Raw genomic sequence first — 20,433 nt, 5'->3', positions numbered from 1 at the left:
CATATTAGCTGTTTTGCATACTAATAATTTCTCAGTTTTCCTTGTATTTATCCAGTTTTTTTTCTTTTCTTCAGATAAATACTTTTTTCATGTAGATTTCAGAACAATACACCCTCAAGGTTTTCTCCTATCTCATTGGCCACTCCTCCTTGGTCTCCTTTAAAGTTTCCTCCTTAATTGTTTCTTAATATTGAAATGTCCCAGATTCACTTATTAGAAAACTTATCTTTTCTATCTTAATCTAGTGCCTCTCTGATCTTGTCTAATTTGTAGCTTTTTATATACCATTTGTGCACAGAAAATTCCAAATATATATTTCCAACCAGAACTCTCATAAGTTCCCAAATCATATGTCTCACTCCCTGCTTTATGGCTCCTATTAGCTTTTTTGACATATCAAAATTATGTCCAAAAGATCTTGTATTATACAGAACACCTGATCTCTCTACAATCTTTCCAATCACAGTAAATGACAAGTCCATTTTCCCAGTTACACAGATTATAGAAACTTGGAATCATCTTTGAGTATCCCCATACATTTTATCTCACATTCAGGTGTGAGCAAAACCTTTCTCTACTTTCAAAATATGTCTAAAACCCACTAATTTCTTACACATCCACTGACTGACACCCTAGTACAAGCCATCATCATCACTCTTTTGGGTAATTACAATAGACAGTCTCCCTGCTTTTACATGTGTTCCATTTTATCTATTCCTAACCCAAAAGCTAAAAGGACATTGTTAAAATAGAGGTCAGATCATGCTAATCACTACTCAGAATCCTCCACTCTATTCCCATCTCATTCATAGTAAAAACCAAAAGCTTTAAAATGATCTATAAATCATGATACATTACTTAATAGTCATTCCTTAGGCACTGCAGATATGCACTCCCCTCAAGGGCTGTATTCCTACTCTTTCATTAGCCTGAGGTATCCCTCTTCAAATATCTACACTGCTCATTTATGCACCTCTTTCAGATTTTTATTCAAATGCCACATTCTCAACAAAAATATATCTTCTTAGAACCATATAATATATCACAAATTTTATTAACGTATTTTTAAATCACTTTCTCTAACAAAACATAAACTTCAGGAAGGAAATTATCATTATTATTATTTTAAAAATAGTATATAGAATATTTTCTGGCATCTAACATACCTTCAGTCTGTTTTGCTGAATGAATGAGTGAATGCATTACTGGCATTTTATACTTCCCCTTACTTCAAGGTAGGAAAGAAATGGTATAGTTCTAGTCTGAGTACAAAGGCCTAAAGGAAGAAGATTTGACGGTATAACTTCTGATCCAAAGGCAAGAGAAGACCAACGTCTCAGCTCAAAGACAGAGAAAGTGGATTCTCTCCTATTCTGATTTTTGTTCTATTCAAGATTTGAATTGATTGGATGAGGCCCACCCACATTGTGGAGCACAATCTGAATTATATAGTTCACCAATTCAAATGTTAATCTTATCCAGAAACACCCTCACAAGCACACCCAGCATAATGTTTAATTAAGTATCTGCTACTCCATAGCCCAGTCAAGCTGATATGTAAAATTAACCATCATGGACATTAAAGTAAAATGTTATATCAGTGTTATGATTAATTTATAATTGAATAGCTCATCAAAACCCTTTATCATTTTCCTAACTCTTCAAAGGTAATTGTGATATTCTTCAATGTATTAGAAAGGCATTTCCTAAAGCTTTATTCATGCTTTATTTTCTACTTTGTGAAAGTTCATGTGCTGTATGAATAACATTTTATAGAGTTTCAACAACAGCAGAAAAAAAATTATACACATAAATTCCCCTGTGATGCTCATCAATAAGAAAAAAGTGAAATGGTAATTGTGCTTTCTTAATAGAAAAAAGGCTTAGAAAGTAATCCCTGACATTTAAAAGCAGCTGAAAATGAGGAGTTTATTGCTTACAATATGCTTCTAATATTGTAGCATTGTACATCAAAACCATAATGAAATATCTTTATTTAAACATGCATTTAATTATGTCCTATACTTTATCTTGAAAATAATTTAAATTGAAAAATAGGAAAAGAATTTTTACACCATATTAAAAATAAAATAAAGAATAGCATATTTTTTCCCAAGTAGAGTTTTATTAAAATAAGCAGTAATTGTTCCAGAATTATTTCCATTGGGTAAGTCAAATTATCACAAATGTTAAGGTATTAAATTTATTGATGAGTAAAAATATATATCTTTTTCACTTTATAACACTTTGATCTGGGGTTTTATTTAACTACTCAATTCAAAGTATGTTTTCATTTTTTTTATTTTTTATTTTATTTTTTTTAAGATTTTATTTATTTATTTGAGAGAGAGAGAGAGAATGAGAGACAGAGAGCACGAGAGGGAAGAGGGTCAGAGGGAGAAGCAGACTCCCCACTGAGCAGGAAGCCTGATGCGGGACTCGATCCCGGGACTCCAGGATCATGACCTGAGCCGAAGGCAGTCGCTTAACCAACTGAGCCACCCAAGCGCCCTCAAAGTATGTTTTTAAATCAAAGTATTAAAAACATAATCAACAAAGTAAAGTCAGCTACTTTCAAGATTATAGAAATATCATACCTTATCTTTTGCCCTGAAGGAAAAATAGAAAAGGAGTCTTAGGTGATATTTAGTCATCTTTGTCATAATCCACATTCAAACCATTTAGAAGTCCTCTTGAATTCATCTTCAAAACATATATCAAATATGTTATTTTTTCCATTTCTAATATTTACTCCATGCCAAAATCTTCACTGGCCTCCATTGTCATAATAGGTTTCTAACTGTCCCCCTTGGTAACACTAGAGCACTTAACCATTAAGAAAAATCAAACTGGGGCACCTGGGTGGCTCAGTTGTTGGGTGTCTGCCTGAGACTGGGGTCGTGATCCCAGGGTCCTGGGATCGAGCCCCACATTGGGCTCCCTGCTCTGCGGAAAGTCGGCTTCTCCCTCTCCCTCTCCCTCTCCCCCTGCTTGTGTTCCCTCTCTCGCTGTGTCTCTGTCAAATAAATAAATAAAATCTTAAAAAAAAAAAAGAGAGAGAAAAATCAAACTACCCCAAAACCTAGTGGCTTAAAGCAAGAATGTTTTTCTGACTGTTCATGAATCTACAGAAGAGCTATATGCTTCTGATGAACTTGACTGGATTTGGCAAAGGAGTTCTGAGCTTGGCTTAGGCACACTCACATGTCTGGCAGTCAGCTGGCCGTTGACTGATATAAAACAATCTAAGCTTAGACTGTTGGTTCCACTTCATACATCTCTTCATCCAGCAGAGCAGCCTGAGCATCTTTTCATGATGATCTAATAGGTCCAAATGAAAGAACAGAAGTGTGCCATGCCTCATGAGGCTTAGGCTCAGATCATTGAGTACTGTTACTCCTGCCACTTTCTACTGGCCAAAAGTTGCAAGGCCAAGGCAGATTAATGGGATGGAGAAATAAAAATGATGAGAGTTGTTGCATGACACATTGAGAAGATTGTGGACATGATACAAGGGTTTGGGGAAGTGGGTGGGAAGAGTGGAGAACTGTAGTCACATTTACAGCCAATTTACCATAAACTCTAAAATCTGTTTTAAAAACAGCATCCAGGGGCACCTGGGTGGCTCAGTCAACTAAGTGTCCAACTCTTGATTTTGGATAAAGACATGATCTCAGAGTTGTGAAATCAACCCCGGTGTAGGACTGCACTGCATCTAGAGCCTGCTTAAGATTCTCTCTCTCCCTCTCCCTTTGTCCCTCCCACCTCTCTCTCTTTCTCTCTCAAAAATAAATAAATAAATAAATAAATAAATAAATAAATAAATAAAAATAAATTTAAAAACTGCATGTATGGGTGGATAAAATAGTAATAAACTGGTTAAAAGCTTCTATGTATTTTTATGTATTCTTTGCAATATTCTTGCTGTTATAATTTTTCTGTAAATTTTATTTTTTCCAAATAAAAGTTCTTATATTACATACTATAGTAACAAATCTAGGCAAAATCTCTACCACTATAAATTTGGTGTCCTTCCCCCCAATCTTTCCTGTATCATATTAAAATTTTATTTACGGCATGCCTTTTGCAGACCATTCACACATATTAGGACCTAATTAAAGAGCTATTGTTTGAGCAGGACTCACTCTTTGGATTTTTTTTCTTTTTTTTTTTTTTGTGGTGAGGGGTATCAATGAAGACTGGGATTGGGAAACTGAGTTGTGTCTTTTGTTTTTCAATTGCTACTGGAGGGATAATTTATAGGGAGATACTGTAAGATACAAGAACTTGGTGTACAGATGTCTCCTTCCATGAATCCAATGTTAGTAAGTGCTCCTGTCTCATCTCATTGGAATACACTAGGTTGCTTCTTCCTTTGCTACCACAAAAACCACTTCACGGTTTTTCCTGGATTTTCCCTAGTCTTCCTTATGATATTTTTGTATCCCAGTGGGGGGTGCATTTCTACAGTAATACCACAGTATTATATGTCTGGCCAGACCGAAACCATAGCCTTAAGCTACTTGTAGATCCAGTTAGGTATCATTGAGGTAATGGAGTCTAAAGTGATGTAAATACATTCTACAAAAGTTTAATAAACTCTAAGCCTTGTACTGATTTTTTTTAATAATAGAATGCCAATATCATTATGTAAGGGCAAATATAAATGTTGGAGTCCTTAAGGAAGTGCTCATTAACATTTTTGAGTGTTCTTGTTAATTTCTTATTCAAAAGTATATACTTTTTGGCCCCATAAATATATTAGCAATATCATTCTATAAGATATGCCCATGAATCAAAATAATCTGTACATGATTAATTTTTCTTTAATATTCCTGGTAAAGTAGAGGGTAGCTGTAGAATACTCAGACATTGAAATCTAATTTGTTATTTATCATCAGGCTCTTATTTGGACCTAGATCTAGACTTTGGCCTGTTTTTATTTACCAGACTACTTACTTCAATACAGTTTTTTTATAATGTATTTTTTAAGATTTTATATATTTATTTGACAGAAAGAGACACAGCAAGAGAGGGAATACAAGCAGGGGGAGCGGGAGAGGGAGAAGCAGGCTTCCCGCCAATCAGGGAGCCCGATGCGGGGCTTGATCCCAGGACCCTGGTATCCTGACCTGAGCCAAAGGCAGATGCTTAATGACTGAGCCACCCAGGCGCCCCAATACAGTTGGTTTCTATAATATAGTTATCTGTCACTGGCTATCTTCTTTCTTCTCCTCCAGGTTTATGTTTGTCAGAAAATTGCTTAACCTGTATTATATTATCATTTGTTCTTTTCATCATAAGGTTTCTACTACTTACCCACTATACCGTGAAAATACCTTAGCAGAAGGAACAGTTGGAAAACACAGCTGGGAAACAGGAAGCCATGTATCCCTGGCCAAGTTTTTTCTATAGGTGATTAGAGCTAACAGCATGACATAAATGTCCTCTCTATAAGACAATCAAACAGAAACATTTTTTTTTTTTTGATCCTCAACTGAAGGAACTAGAGCAGAAAAGATTAAGTGGCTAGTTTTCATGCCAAATCAAGATGATCTATAGCTGAGTCAATAATAGAATTGCTGGTATGTAGCATATGTGCCCAAGGCATCCTCTGACCCATAAGAAAAGTTTCAGTTCAGTCTATGACTCTTGCAATAAGGCTAGGCATATGGTTTTTTGAAATTATACAATTGAACTCTTTAGAATAGGAAATGACCTTATAAATCAGCCATTCTAATATGTCTGAGATGCATAGATTTAATATATTTACGCTAGATACTCAATCATTGAACATTGACTATACAGAGCTTAGATCAAATAAGCAAGCAACTATTTGAGTCTTACTGTAGTGTTTGTTTCAATTTTTCTAATGTTTAGGTGTATAAAATGTATAGTTAATATTAACATGTAACTATAGATAGTTTTCTTCTATAATCTTGCAGCCTTTTAAGAAATCTTTGATCTTTAAGAAAAAGGTACAATTAATAGGCTACTCATATAGAAAAAAAAGGTATATGTTTTAATCATTTTGCTTTATTCTTATAATCTCGGTGCTTTGTACTTTGGATATAGTTGATATATTCTTGTAGTATTAAATTGAATTAACTATTTCAATACTATAAATCAGTGGTTTTAGTTTTAGTTTTTCAAATGGTAAATATTTCTAATTGTTGAAATGCACAATTACAATTATAAAAGCATTGAAAAGCTAGCCAGTCTCTGGGAAAGGGAACATATGTTCTTCAATGTTAACTGTACTTTCAAGACACAGTGTAATATTTAATCCTTAAGCCAGTAGCTATTGAGAACTCACTATATTCAAAATACTATTTGGTTCTATGATACTGTGAAATTTTCCAAAGATTATTAGAAGGTAAGCAACATGGAAAGGTGTTTTGTAAGGTTCATTCAAAGGTTAATACCACTTTTAAAAAGCTAATTCTTTTCAACTATTTGAACAGGAGCTAACAATTTTTAATACTACCGAACATACCTAGGATGCCAATGGATAACAGAAAAAGTAGGTCAGATAGTAAGCATTCTGGATCCATAGTTTCAAAATGGTGTTTTCTTTAGGGTGAGTTGGAGAATTTGGACTGGTGTAATCATATTCCATTCTTTTATTGGCTGGAAAGTGACTGGAGGACTCTAAATACAGAGTCATAGCAGGTGGCCATGTTAGTCATAGGATTGGTCTAGGTTGAGATTATGAACATTGCCAGGGCTCATCAATACCTGGTGTGCTTCTCCTTCCTTATAGGAAGCATAGGAGGCTGTTCCCAGGTCTCTTGCACTTAGATATAGCCTAGTTCTTCCTAAAGAACTTTAAACAGAAATAACATGCTTGACTCCTGGGCTGAATGATACTTTTCTTTCTCTTTCCATACTAACATGAGTTGGAAGCCACATCTTGAAATGATGGTGCTGCACAATGGACATGGACTAGATCCATGAGTCTGTAAAGGACCACCAGACTGCAGGAGACATTTCCAGATCAACAAATAATCCTTTGCTATGCTCTATCAGTGGAATTTCTTGATTTCATTATCACTCCAGGATAATAGCTTATCTTGAAAAAATATAGATATTTAAATATAGTAGATGGTATTTAGGTAAGAGGGAGTAGGGTATGAACTAGGGAAAATATTTGAAAGCTGGGAAGTAAGACCTTGGTCCTATGAAGACACACAAAATCAAAAGGCAGATAGATCTAAAGTCTTTAAAAATGGCCAAGGCATGATGCTTGAACATGACAGACAGATGTTTGGTTTTTCAGAAGTGATCAGAAAGGAAAAGAAGAAGTCTTATTATATGGCAAAACAGTGTTGCTTATTCCATAGGTATCCTGTTGATTTGATTGAAAAATGTGCTATATTCCATACTAGGTCTGCTCTCTAGAGTACTTTTTTTTAAAAAATTTCTTAAAATACGAATCTCTAGGTTTTTTGGAAACATGCACTATAGATATGTTTATTTGTTTAAAAATATAGGCATTTCTGTACTTCATTATCTTAAAATGAGAATGTAAATAATTCCCCAATCAGAGAGTTGTTTTAATATTAAGCAAATTATAATATGTATTGCTGGTTGGGTTCTTCTAGTGGCAGACTTTGGGATAAAATTTAGCTAGCATGATATTTTAGGTACTCTTAAGGTCAACACCTGTGCAAGGAAAGGGGAGGAAGTAAAAATGTGCCAAAGGGAGTAGTTCAGCTGCAATGCAGTCCGGCAACAACCCCAACTGATAAGTTGAGGGAACTTTGGAACAAGAATAGACTTTCAAAGTTTTCTCTAGGTGAGCTGACATGTCCAGGTCTTTATACTCCATAACAATCTGTCATTGAATGTGGCCTGTCAGGGAAGGGAAAAATAGCAGCTGGGACCACACTTTCTTCATTGATCACCACAACACAGAAAGTACTTGAAACAGACCTAAGCATATTGTAAATGCTTTTTAATTTTTTATAGTGGAACAACAAAATTTATATTTCCCATAGTAATACATTAATTACATTTGAGAACATACATTAAAACTAAATAAGAATGCTATAAAGACAAATTAGTTACTTTTTTTTTCAAGTATTGTCTATTAGTGATTCAAAAATCCTTTCTCACTATAAATTAGACTATAGTGGAGAAGGAAGAGGTTATAGTTGGTTTCTTTTATCTTTGAAATTCCACACTGTCCTGAACTCGGTAGTTCCTTTTAGAGCCCCTCTTATGTTGGGGCAAAGAGAAAGCTATTTTAGAAGAAAAGAGGGGAAAATATATGCACAGCTTATTTACTTTAAATCTGGCTTCAGGATTTCTAAAGCTGTTTCTGTCACCTGGGCATTGGGGTTAATGTAGAGCATGAAATCATCCATAATACGGGGCTTGCTAAAATGTAACACGGAGGAGGCTGCTGGGGGCAGGGAAGGTTTCAGAGAAGGGCATAGGGCTTTGGAATGCCGAGGCCCGTGTGACCACTCTGCTGGTAGGAATACCACAGGGAGTGGCCTTCCTGAAGCTTTCTTAGCCCAAACAGCGCCGTGTGATCTAAGAGATGTATGCACTGTCCCCTAGGCTATGTTTAGCAGAACTCGTAGAACACACAGATTGGCATATCGTATCTTTCCCATAAACAGATCCTTCTAGTTTCAGTAAGACCCATTGTCACACGTCACGTGCTTGAGAAACAGTGATAAGGATTTGTGATTATCCTGAAAGACCGATAAAAGCGGGAGCAAAGAAGAGGAAAGGGTCTTCATCTCTGAGCGTTGACCCCCTTGCTTTCTCCTAACTTTCACAGCAAAGTTTGGAGTCATCTTTCATCCATTGGTACAGGGATTTCTGGACATTCCCGGCACCTGGGAAGCTCTTTGGTGACCTTGGTTAATTCAAATCCTTGGGCTCACCCAGTGGCAAATATTCACAGCAGGATATGTCTTATCTAAATGGCCATTCCTCTTAGCAATACACCTTTACCCCTGTTTTCTAGCAGTTTATTCCACAGAGACTAAAGATTTACTTGGGCATTGAGAAAACTCTAGCAACCTTATGCTGAAAACCATGGAAGGGCAGGTCTAAATCTACCTCTCTTTCTCTCCCTCTCTCTTATTTTGCTGTGTCAGCTCCAGACAGCCACTTAGTTTTGGAACTTGTCAGTTGAAAATTTCAGAGATTATGTCCTCCAAAGTCAGTGGTCACATGACACCCTCTTCACTGTGCTCACAGTTGTGGGGAGGAAACTCCACCTTCCTCACAGAGCCATTATATGACAAGGATCTTAAAAACTATCTTTTTTATTGATTTTTCACCTACTCTATATCAAGTTTGATAATGATTTAAGGATGGTAAAATCACTTTGAGATACCGATCAACTAAATGGTTTATCAATTTAGTTACTCATATTAAAACTGGAGATAGAAAGTACATTCTTTTTTCAACTATGTGTTTTCAGCTGAAACACCAAACCCGGAAGAATCCCATTTAACGTTCAGTAATTTTGTTTTGTTTTGTTTTGTTTTGTTTCGTAGGCCACATTTGAAGGACCGGTAGCTTAAAATACTTGCAATACGGCTTCTCATTGCAATACGGAAAACACATAATGGTTGGGACAATCTGACATCCTTAAGTCTTGGGTAAGTCAAATGAACTACATTACTGAGCACCTAATTACATTTAAAAAAAGTATATAGAATTTGATGTAGTAATTCCATTTTTATGAATTTAATCCTATAGAAATACTCAAACATGTCTACATGAGATTTTCAAAACAGTACTTTTTTTTCCTTATATAAAGGTAGACTAGACAGCTTAATGTTTTCTCAGAATGGGAACTTTATTTAATATATTTTAAACAGAATATTATTTTGTATACAAAATAAATTAGATATCTATGATATTCAGAAATTATTGTTTGGGGTGACACAAGATTAACAAATACAAAGTATAATAGAATATTTCATTTATTTATAAGTATATATACGCATAAGTATAGTACATGTATACATTGTATATATATTTGCATGTAAATGAAAATTTTCTGAAAAAAATCCACAAGAAATAGTTATATAGTGGATAAACCTTAGCAGATAACTTGTATTTGCAATCAGAGAGGAAGATAATTTTCATGTTATATATATCAGAAGTAGTTTAATATAAATTAGTTAATACATATACTATAGTGAATTACTAATCTGCTCAATAGTTTATATAGTTATTAATGTCAAAATGTAATAAATATGATTTCAAAACTTAAACAAATGCAGATTAAATAAATGAACATAAAAAACTGAAAGATATAATCAAGAAGTATTAAGGACTGAGACTGATAGCAAAGAACTTTCTTAGACCTGATTTTAAAGCATAATTGGATAAAATTTATGGTAAAACATAAACCATAACATTTAAAAAAATTAAGCCTACATTAACTTTGAGTGAAAAAATTAGATAATTATGGAAACAGGTAATTGGAGAAAATTACCTGCTTTTCCTGGCATTCGAAGAAGAAACATATTTTGATTCCCTAATTTTGATATTCAAATGCAAGAATAAAAAATCCTTTGTTGGGGGCACCTGGGTGGGTCAGTCAGTTAAGGATCCCACTCTTGATCCCACTTTGATTCTCATGATCTTGGGGTCATGAGATGGAGCCCCATGTCCATCTCCCCGCTGGGCATGGAGCCTGCTTAAGTTTCTCTCTCTCCCTCTCCATTTGCCTCTCCCCACCACCCCTTCTCTTTCTCTCGCTCTCAAAAAAAAAAAAAAAAAAAAAAACCCTTTGTGGAAAACTGGTCAGAAAAACATAGGCAAATGCTTAATGGACAGACGGACTGAATAGACATTTTTTCTAAAGAAGACAAACAAATGGCCAGCATGTACATGATGTTCAAATCACTAATTATCAAGGAAATGCAAGTCAAAACCACAATGAGATACCACTTCACAGCTGCTGTAATGGCTATCATCAAAAAACAAAAGATAAGGATGTGGAGAAAAGGGAAACCTTGTATACTGTTAGTGGAAATGTAAATTAATACCCACTATGGAACACATTATAGAGGTTCCTCAAGAAATTAAATTAGAACCAATCCTACTTTGGTATATATCCAAAGGAAATAAAATACCTTATTCAAAGAGATACCTACAGTCCTGTGCTCATTGTAGCATTATTCACAATAGCCAAGCTATGGAAACAACCTAAGGGTCCATCAGTGGAGGAGTGGATGAAGAAAATGTAGTATACATACACATTGAAATATCATTCAACCATGAGAAAAACCATTCCCAAATTAGCAAATCCAGCCATTTGTGACAACATGAATGCAACTTGAGGGCATTATGCTAAGCAAAATAAGACAAATACTTTATGATATCCATTATTATATGTGGAATCTTTAAAAAACTGAACAATGCTAACACTATGATGGTATTCATAGTATGATAGACATACTGTCATAGTAATAGTATCTATTACCATAAATACCTATGGTAATCATAGTGTAATATATAAGTGGATCAAATTAATGTATTATATAAATTAAACTTACACAATGCTATATTTCAATTATATCTCAAAACAAGGGAAAAGAAGAAAGGAAGAGATTTGTTTTCTTTTTCTTTATCTATCCTTTCCTCTCTTGTTTGTCTTTGGCATAAATTTGTCTACATTTTAAAGAATAGTAAACCTTATTTTTTACCTAGGCTATAGCAATGTAGAAAAACAGTAGGCCCGGATACAAAATGAAGATTTAAAAAATAGATTATTGGGGCGCCTGGGTGGCTCAGTCATTAAGCGTCTGCCTTCGGCTCAGATCATGATCCCATGGTCCTGGGATCTAGCCCCACATCGGGCTCCCTGCTCTGCAGGAAGCCTGCTTCTCCCTCTCCTACTCCCCCTGCTTGTGTTCCCTCTCTTGCTGTGTCTCTCTCTGTCAGATAAATGAATAAAATCTTAAAAATAATAGATTATTTATGATGGGTGCATTTTAGAATGCCATTTAATTGAAATCATAATTTAATTATTTCCTTGGGGCAATAAAAGTACCATGAGATGTCAATGACTTTTCCTTGACCTCTTCAAGAATAGACCATGTGAACAACTATTCAGTATAACCAAGTACACTACCAAGATTAAGAATAATTTTTATTAAGATACATAAAATAAAAATGAAAAGAAAGAACAAAATATTCAAGTCTGTTAAACCTAAAATAAATTTCATAGAAAAATACCTGGATATAAATAGATATCAAGCAATGTTTCTCTGGACAGGTGATTTCGGGATCTAACAATAAAATTAGTAAGTTCTCTACTTTTAAAAACTTAACACATTATTTATTTGTAATTACAAATTAAATTACCATGTATGCCACATGCAATTTTATCTTACATTAAATGTGTCTAAACATGACTGTCCTACTTCCCATGTGTACCTAGGTGTGACCTAGGTAAATAGAGAGATTTACCAATTTTATGGTTGGAAAACTCAATAAACTTAAGATACCAGTTTTTTTCAAAACCACTTATAGATTTAAAACAATCAAAATACCAGCGAGGTTGTAGAAATTGAAAATATGACTCTAAAAACCATTTAAATGCAAAGTCACTAGAGTTACCAAAACCATTTTGAAAAGGAAGTAGGAGGAATTACTCTTCCTTCCTTGAGGAGTTACTAAATGACTGCAGTATTCAAGATACTGTCTTACTGTCATCAACTAAGACACATCACCCAATAGATCAGGTGAGTGAGTCCAGAAATAGACCAACTTGCTTATTTTCAGCAAAGATGCAAAGGCAATTCAGTGAAGAGAGTATATAATCTTAAGATATGACACTGGAACAACATTGAATTTGCTCCGTACCTTGTATTATATACAAAATTAACTGACAATGGATCATGGTCCTAAATATAAAACTTAAAACTATATACCTGTAAAAGTAAACCTAAAAAAATTATTTGTAATCCTAGATTGGCAAAAGATTTTTTTTTAGTTACAATACCAGAAGCCCATCCCATAAAAGTAAATAGAATTTACACATTGGACATTGTCAAAATTGAGAGTGTCTGCTTTTTGAAAAAGACTGTTAAGAGAATGAAATAGCAATATAAGACTGGGAAAGATATTTGCAATTCCTAAATCTGATAATGCAGTTATACTCAGATGCTCATAAAGAGCTCTCAAAACTTAATAATAAGGGCAGAAGATGTACATAGACATGTAGCAAAGATGTACGGGTGGCAATTAAGCATTTAGAAAGATACTCAACATCATTAAACATTAGAGACATGAAAATTAACATCACAATGAGATGCCATCACTATTAGAATTTCCTAGAAGCAAAGACACCACCTGTAGTCTTTTTGTACTGTTTCAACTCCTCACAGCAAGGTGGCTTAAGGAAATTAGACTTCTTAAATCATAGCTGAGTACTCTAAGTGAACATGTTCCAGTAAAACAAGAAAAGGCTAGATCATCTTTGATTTGGAAGTCACACAGTGTCATCACCACCAGTCTACCAAAGTAGTTACAAGCCCCAACAGATCCAGGGAAAATTTTTAGATTCACCTATTAATGAGAGCCTAGTCAGGGAACATTGTAGAAGAGCCCATGGGGCCAGAGACATTGCTGTATCAATCTTTGGAAAATATACTATCTACCACAGTGGGAACTAGTTATTATTGTAAAGGAAAAACAACAACAAAAAAAATGCCTTTAAACTATCAAGATTAAGAGAGATGCCTATCAATGAGGAGTAATTAAAATGCCAACCTCACCTATATATATGTACATAACAGCTCACCTGGAAAAGATCGTTCCTCCTAATTATGTAAATAAGGGAATTCAGAAAGGCATTATCCCAGAATTGTTATGTTACTAAGGAATTAAATCTTCCATTCTCTGATATATATGTGGTATGCAAAGGTTGTCCTTGTAGAAGATGTGCATCATTTTAAGGAGGTTTTCTTAAAATGCCCAAAGCTGACTCCCTATAATTTCCATTCTCTCATTCCCTAGTATACTATTTTCTCTTTATGGTGCATATATATAAGGTATAAAGCAATATATTACTGCCTCTTCCCTTGAACTCATAATGTTATTTCTTTATTTGAGACAAACATCCAGTCATTTTTTTCCCTCTTGTCACAAGTGCATATTGTTACTTTCATTCTTTAGATAATTGCCTCTTTCCTTTTTATTACCCTGTTTTTGGCTGACTTCCACATCACAGCCACAATAGGATAACATGAACAACTCCTTAGTAAGATGATAGTCTTAAGGCTGCTGACCAGAAAATTCTACATCTTGATAGGAGTTATAGATGCAGCAATGCCTTTAGGATCTCTCTCAAGAAAGCAAAGAGTAGAAAATGTCCCTGGTTATTTGGTACCTTTTTTAGACCCTAAGTTATACTTGTCTTTATGTCAAGACTCAGAAAGGGACCCTGCTCCATCTCTGAATGCTAATCAAAGGATTAATTAATTCATAGGGCTATGGAATTTTAAGAGCTTGGTTTCTAGTCAATCTGGCATTAAATGAGGTGTGTTTTATTTTTGTTTTTGTTTTTGTAACTTCGCCTTTCATATAAATAGGGTAACCAAAACTATTTCAAATAGTTTTGATCGGACAAATTCAGATCAGAACAATACAAACATCAAAAGTTGAAGATAATGTATTATACAAAAATAAAAATTATATATGGCTAAAATGCAAAATTAGTTCTTTGATACTTCAGGAGTAGTAGTAAAAAGAGGTAAAGAAATATGAAATATGACACTTTTTTCACTAAATCTGAGGAAAATAAAAAAATAATCTTCTGTAATGTCTAGGATTTTTGCAGATTTATCTCTTTGTCACTATTATAGGACATTTTGGTGATAGATGAAACATATTCTCTGAGAAAAAAATAGACTGGACTAATCAATGAGCCCACATCTTTTATAAGACATTTCTACCAACTCAGTCCACATCATTCATGGCTGAAGAGTATCAGAGTACTCTTTCTTACTACCCACTCTCATGCCTATCTCTGGTATTTTTAATATGTCTCTCATACTACTGTTCCCTAAAGGGACACCTTGAATGTCACTGATCTTCCATGTCCCCAGGAAGCAAGGAAAACATCAGGTTGGATCTGGTAGCGCTATTGTTGTTAGAAAACATGGATGTTATAAAAAATATAGATGTAGTACAAAAGAGATAGTTTAAGTGACTCTCACTACCCAATATTTGGAAATGGCAGTAGTTGTAATGATGATATAAGCAGTAATAACAATAATAATATTACTGCATCTAGTTAAGTCTGTGAAAGATTGATTCCCTACTGATGTTCAAACAATAAAATGCATAAAAAGGAAAATGTATAACTGAAGAAACATAACTAGAATAAGATGTGTTTATATATATTTAATTTTTAAAAAGAGGAGGACAAAATATATAAATGTTTGTTTTCTCTTTTTAACAGAATTTTGGCTTGCAAAATATGAACATGTCCATCACACATATAACAGGGTCAACATCATGGGCCTGTGACTTGTACAGATGCACAGAACCCAGTATTTATCATGCCCTTAATGCCCTCATACCACCATCTTGAAATTCTTAATAATTTTATTTTTGAAATTGTGTTTTGCAAGCAAAGTCTGACATGACCATTGAGCTTGCATGTGAGCAGAGGAAATACACACAATATGCATTTCCCAGTTCTTTGATGCCTCCTTTGTATATCCATTAAACACCAGATTCTGATGAATCTGAAATGCAGGGTAGTTCAGTGAGAATCAAGGCGAATTTGAGGTAAGCTTTTTATGGTAGCTCACCTTGTGTTCACTTTGAATCTTGCTGAACCAGCATGCTTTGGAGGCCATGAGGATTCTATGCTCATTTCATCAACACTATGACTGAATAAACCAGGTCACTGATGGCCCTAAGAGGCTGCCCATTCCATATGAACTTTTTTCTATTGACCAACTACTTATGCTGAATACCATGACATAGAAATAAAGGGAAAAATGGAATAACCCATAGTTTTGTTTCGTTTTCCTTTCAGTCCATTCATACCCATCAGTAAGCCAAAGAGAGTTTTTGATAGTATGTACTACACAGAGGTAAAATAGCAATAGTTGAGCTAAATTTCTGCAGTGCTTTCATTTTTTTTTTTTTCCTGTTAAGAATGAAATGCATTATGACGCCTGGGTGGCTCAGTCAGTTAAACGTCTGCCTTCGGCTCAGGCCATGATCTCTGGGTTCTAGGATTGAGCCCCACATCAGGCTTCCTGCTCAGCGGGGAGTCTGTTTCTCTCTCTCTCTGTCTCTCCCTCTGCCCCTCCCCACTGCTCGTTCTCTCTCTCAAATAAATATATAAAATATTAAAAAAATTAAAAAGAATGAAATGCATATACTTATAAGAGCCACAAAATATGAAGTGTGCAATTTTGGTGATTGTGCATACTAGTTAAGTGCTCATATGTCTGCATTTAAACCTGGTATCACACAATATAAGTATGATGATAAGTATCATGCTAACAATTTAAATTATTAATTTTTCATCATGTAGAACATTAAAGAACAAAGAAAGAACACAATAGTAGGTATATTGACAAAGATACAGAAGAAAAAGAAAAGCTGTATCATTTTGTACATTTTAAAGGCACGATTTTCCTGTTTTTTTTTTCTTTTCCTGCTTTTTTGAACAAGAGGTTGAATGTTTTCATTTTGCACTAGGTCCCACAAATTCTGCAGGTGGCACTGAATGCAGTAAAATGTAAAGATTAAAATATATTGTGATTAAGTGCTGTTCATTCAAGCAATACAGGATTTAATATTCAATAATTAATTATGGTAATTCACAACATAAAGGAAATTTTTAAAAACTTTCTATTATCTCAATACATGCAGAAAAATCATGTGAAAGATGAAACTCAATTATTAATATATTAGAAAGAGAAGAGAAATTCCTTAACATGATTAAGTACACTTATCAGAAAAAAATACGAAAGCTAAGATTATATTTAATACTAAAGACTGAATGAATTTTTTTAGCTCAGGAACAAAACAAGGAAATGTGCTTTCATTGCTTTTATGCAACGTTGTATTGGAGGGCCCAGCCAGTGAAATTAGATGAGAAACATGACTATAGGACATAAAGATTAGAAAGGAAGATGGAAAGAAAAGATTTTATTCATAAGTTTTTATAAATAATATATTATTTTGCAGCCCATAGCATTGCTAATCTCACTTCTTATTTCTAATAGAATTTTTATAAAATCTTCAGCATTTTCTACATAGCTGACCACTGATTTGAGATGATATTTTGTCATAGAGTAACTTTCCACATGCATTTAAGTCAATTTCTGGACTTTCTATTTTATTTTATTGTTCATCAATTTAGTCATGTTGTAGTATACATGTTTTTAATCTTTGAGGCTTTAAAAATATTTTTAATATTTAGCCTAATTGGCCACATCTCACTATGATTCTTTTTACAAGGTTTTCATTGATATACTTTTTATTTTTTCTAAGAAATTTATGACCAATAAGTCAGTCTTCCTTCAGATTGCTTTATAGTTTTATATTATCTTAATAAAAACAATAACTGCTTTATTTCATTTATGTCATATTGATTCATTGGAATTTTTCATGGGAATATGACTACTGGTTCCCAAATAATTCAAACCAAGAACTTAAATATCTTGAATATTCTTAGGAAAATCTAAAATGTAATATATAAAAGATGAATATTGTCATTATTATAAATAAGTTTAGGGGCACCAGGGTGGCTCAGTCTTTAAGCATCTGCCTTCGGCTTAGGTCATGATCCCAGGGTCCTGGGATCAAGCCCCACATCAGGCTCCCTGCTCCGCGGGAAGCCTGCTTCTCCCTCTCCCACTGCCGCTGCTGTGCTCCCTCTCTCCCGTTCTCTCTCTCCGTCAAATAAATAAAATAAAATCTTAAAAAAATAAATAAATAAGTTTAATGTTTTTCTAAAGTAAAATAAATGTTAAAGTAGTGACATTTTGCTTTGTTTCTAGATATATATATACACACACATATATATAATATACAACATATATATGGACTATGTTATATATGTAATATATATGTATATAGAATATATCCCAAAAAATCAGCATTTGGAAGAAATGAAAGGTCTTTTCCTATAAATATAAATTATTCAACAGAAAACAAATTATACTTTTGGTGTAATTGTCAGAGATTAACAGACCTAAATTTGAATATCATTTCTGAGTTAAAAATCTTACAAAAGAATACCTATGAATAATGAGAAACAAACCTGTTCACATGAATTATGGCTTAAACCTTGTCATGATAGTAAAGGGTGACAGGAGCATATTATGCTGCTAGATGAAGTTTCAGCCTTTATTACATGATTTGATTTCATTGAGATCCATGGAGATAAACTGAAATGTTTAGTGACAGTCCATTTTTTTAAATCATTGCCTCCTCAGCAACAGATAAAAAAAAATGTAGACATATAGTTTATTATACTTGGCACCCTAATAAAAATTCTGAATATTTGCACAATTGAATCAGTCCTCAGTTCCTTACCAAAATTAGCAATTCATATACTTAGATAAACAAAACTTCCAACAAATACATAAATATCCTTTTAGTTACAAAGGATATGAACATGACATTGAAAAGTAAGTGGAACAAATATTTTAATATGTCCTGCCTCCAGCAGAAATGGAGTTAATATTCTGTCAATATGTCCATTTTACTGTACTTATAATTCAGCTGTGAAAATCATTCAAGCAAAAGTGTATTAGACATATTATTTCCCTGCTTTTAACTGGCAATCTTTTATATTATTTCAACTATCTACAATTCAGTATATATTTAACTCACATTTATATTCATACCTAGAAATATCCTCTGTGTCTCCAGAAAAAAATAACATGGTTGACAGTATACAAAAACTCTTCTGCTTTCAGAGAAATATTTCATTTTCAATACTAAATTTTTTTCAAATTTAGTGTATCAGGGCAAAGACCTCCCTTCCTCAAATTTGTGCATCATGTATTGCTGAGCATAATAATGATTTACAGAATATGCATTGTAAAAAGAATTAATTGGCTCCAAAAGCAGAGAGTAAACACTATTCTGCTTCCATATCCTCATAAAATTCAATACCTGCTTCATTCTTTTCTACCCTAACGTGTACATCCCAGACATGCAGTAGTGTGACTTTTCTCTTCCAATAATTCATTGATTTTTAAATTCTTCATGATGTTACTGGTTTCCTTGGGAAAATAATCCATTTTAACTCCTGTGACATATGGAAAATTATGATATTGATCAAAATCAGTTTTTCATGACTAGATGTTGGTAAAATTAACCAGAGTATCTGGGAAAAACGAGGCATAGTCTTTCTTAGTGGAATTGAGGAGCTGGTGATATGAGCAGACACCAGGGTGATCTCACACATCCTAGGACTTGAGGTGCCATGCACGTGTTAGTAGCGAGGCCAGCCTCTTTACCGATTTTCCTACTTTGCTACAAGTCAAACAGAACATGTAAAAAAAATGTAACATAATTTATTTCCAAGGTACAACCTCCATCCTTTCTGTTTTTGTACATGGGGTCACTGTGTGATTGGTGTTTCGAAGAAAAAATTACAAGCATCAACAGTTCCTGCTTCATCACCTCTCCTCTGTCCATTCTTTCATTTTTCTGAGGTATGTTTAGAATTGAGAAGGAATTTTAAAAATATTTAACTAATCAATTTATGTTTTAATGTTTTGTGGTGTTTGTAGTGTAAAAATAGCTTTAGCACAACTATAAACTTCAGCAACTTCAGACCTGATAGGGAGCTAATATAAAGGGATCTTGACCTTTGATTCATCCAGTTTTTCCCTAAGTACTCAGAAGTATGATATGCATATCCCTGGTGGTCAGCCAGCACCCACCAAAAGGGCCTAAAAGATGTGTAACATTCGTGAAATGCAAAAGGGCTCATCTTATAGGACCCGAATCAGACTATATCCTTGGCATCTTGAACTTTACATTGGGGATTGAAGGCCAGGGAAGCAGGTACCAGTACTACTGAGATATGTTTTGTGCAGCTAGTCATCTGCTAATAATGAGCTATATCCTCACCAACTACAAAAGAACTTATATACCATAACCACTCACTGGTTATGGTGTATGAAAATCAACAACTAAGCTCTCTGCATCATTTTATTTTTCATCTGGATTCTGACTGAATACTATAATTTAGTAAAAGAAATTAATTTGTTGCCTAGAACACTTTTGGTATTCTTGTATCAGTTTCTTCTTGTCTTCTTTTTCAAAAATTATTTTTGATAAGCTGCAGTATAGTGCTAGGCATATTCAGTTTTCCTTATGTAAACAAGATTTGGATGCAAATGGTGGCATAAAAAACACTTAAAATAATGTTTTACCCTCAGTGTGTCAGATTATATT

At 34.0% G+C, this 20,433-nt stretch overlaps 1 long non-coding RNA gene across 1 annotated transcript in view; it reads left to right on the top strand.

The window, feature by feature from the left end:
• Positions 1-9,630, top strand: part of LOC141371498 (uncharacterized) — a 326,833-nt gene extending 317,203 nt beyond the window's left edge. Inside the window, exon 4 of the long non-coding RNA XR_012376495.1 lies at positions 9,522-9,630. This is a non-coding gene — a long non-coding RNA (uncharacterized lncRNA). The remainder of the gene's footprint in view (positions 1-9,521) is intronic.
• Positions 9,631-20,433: the final 10,803 nt, after the last annotated feature.

This window comes from Callorhinus ursinus, unplaced genomic scaffold, assembly GCF_003265705.2.
Source record: "Callorhinus ursinus isolate GAN/ISIS: 27379988/994484 unplaced genomic scaffold, GSC_fseal_2.0 scaffold3, whole genome shotgun sequence".
NCBI lineage: Eukaryota > Metazoa > Chordata > Mammalia > Carnivora > Otariidae > Callorhinus > Callorhinus ursinus.
This window is presented reverse-complemented; position numbering and strand designations above follow the sequence as displayed.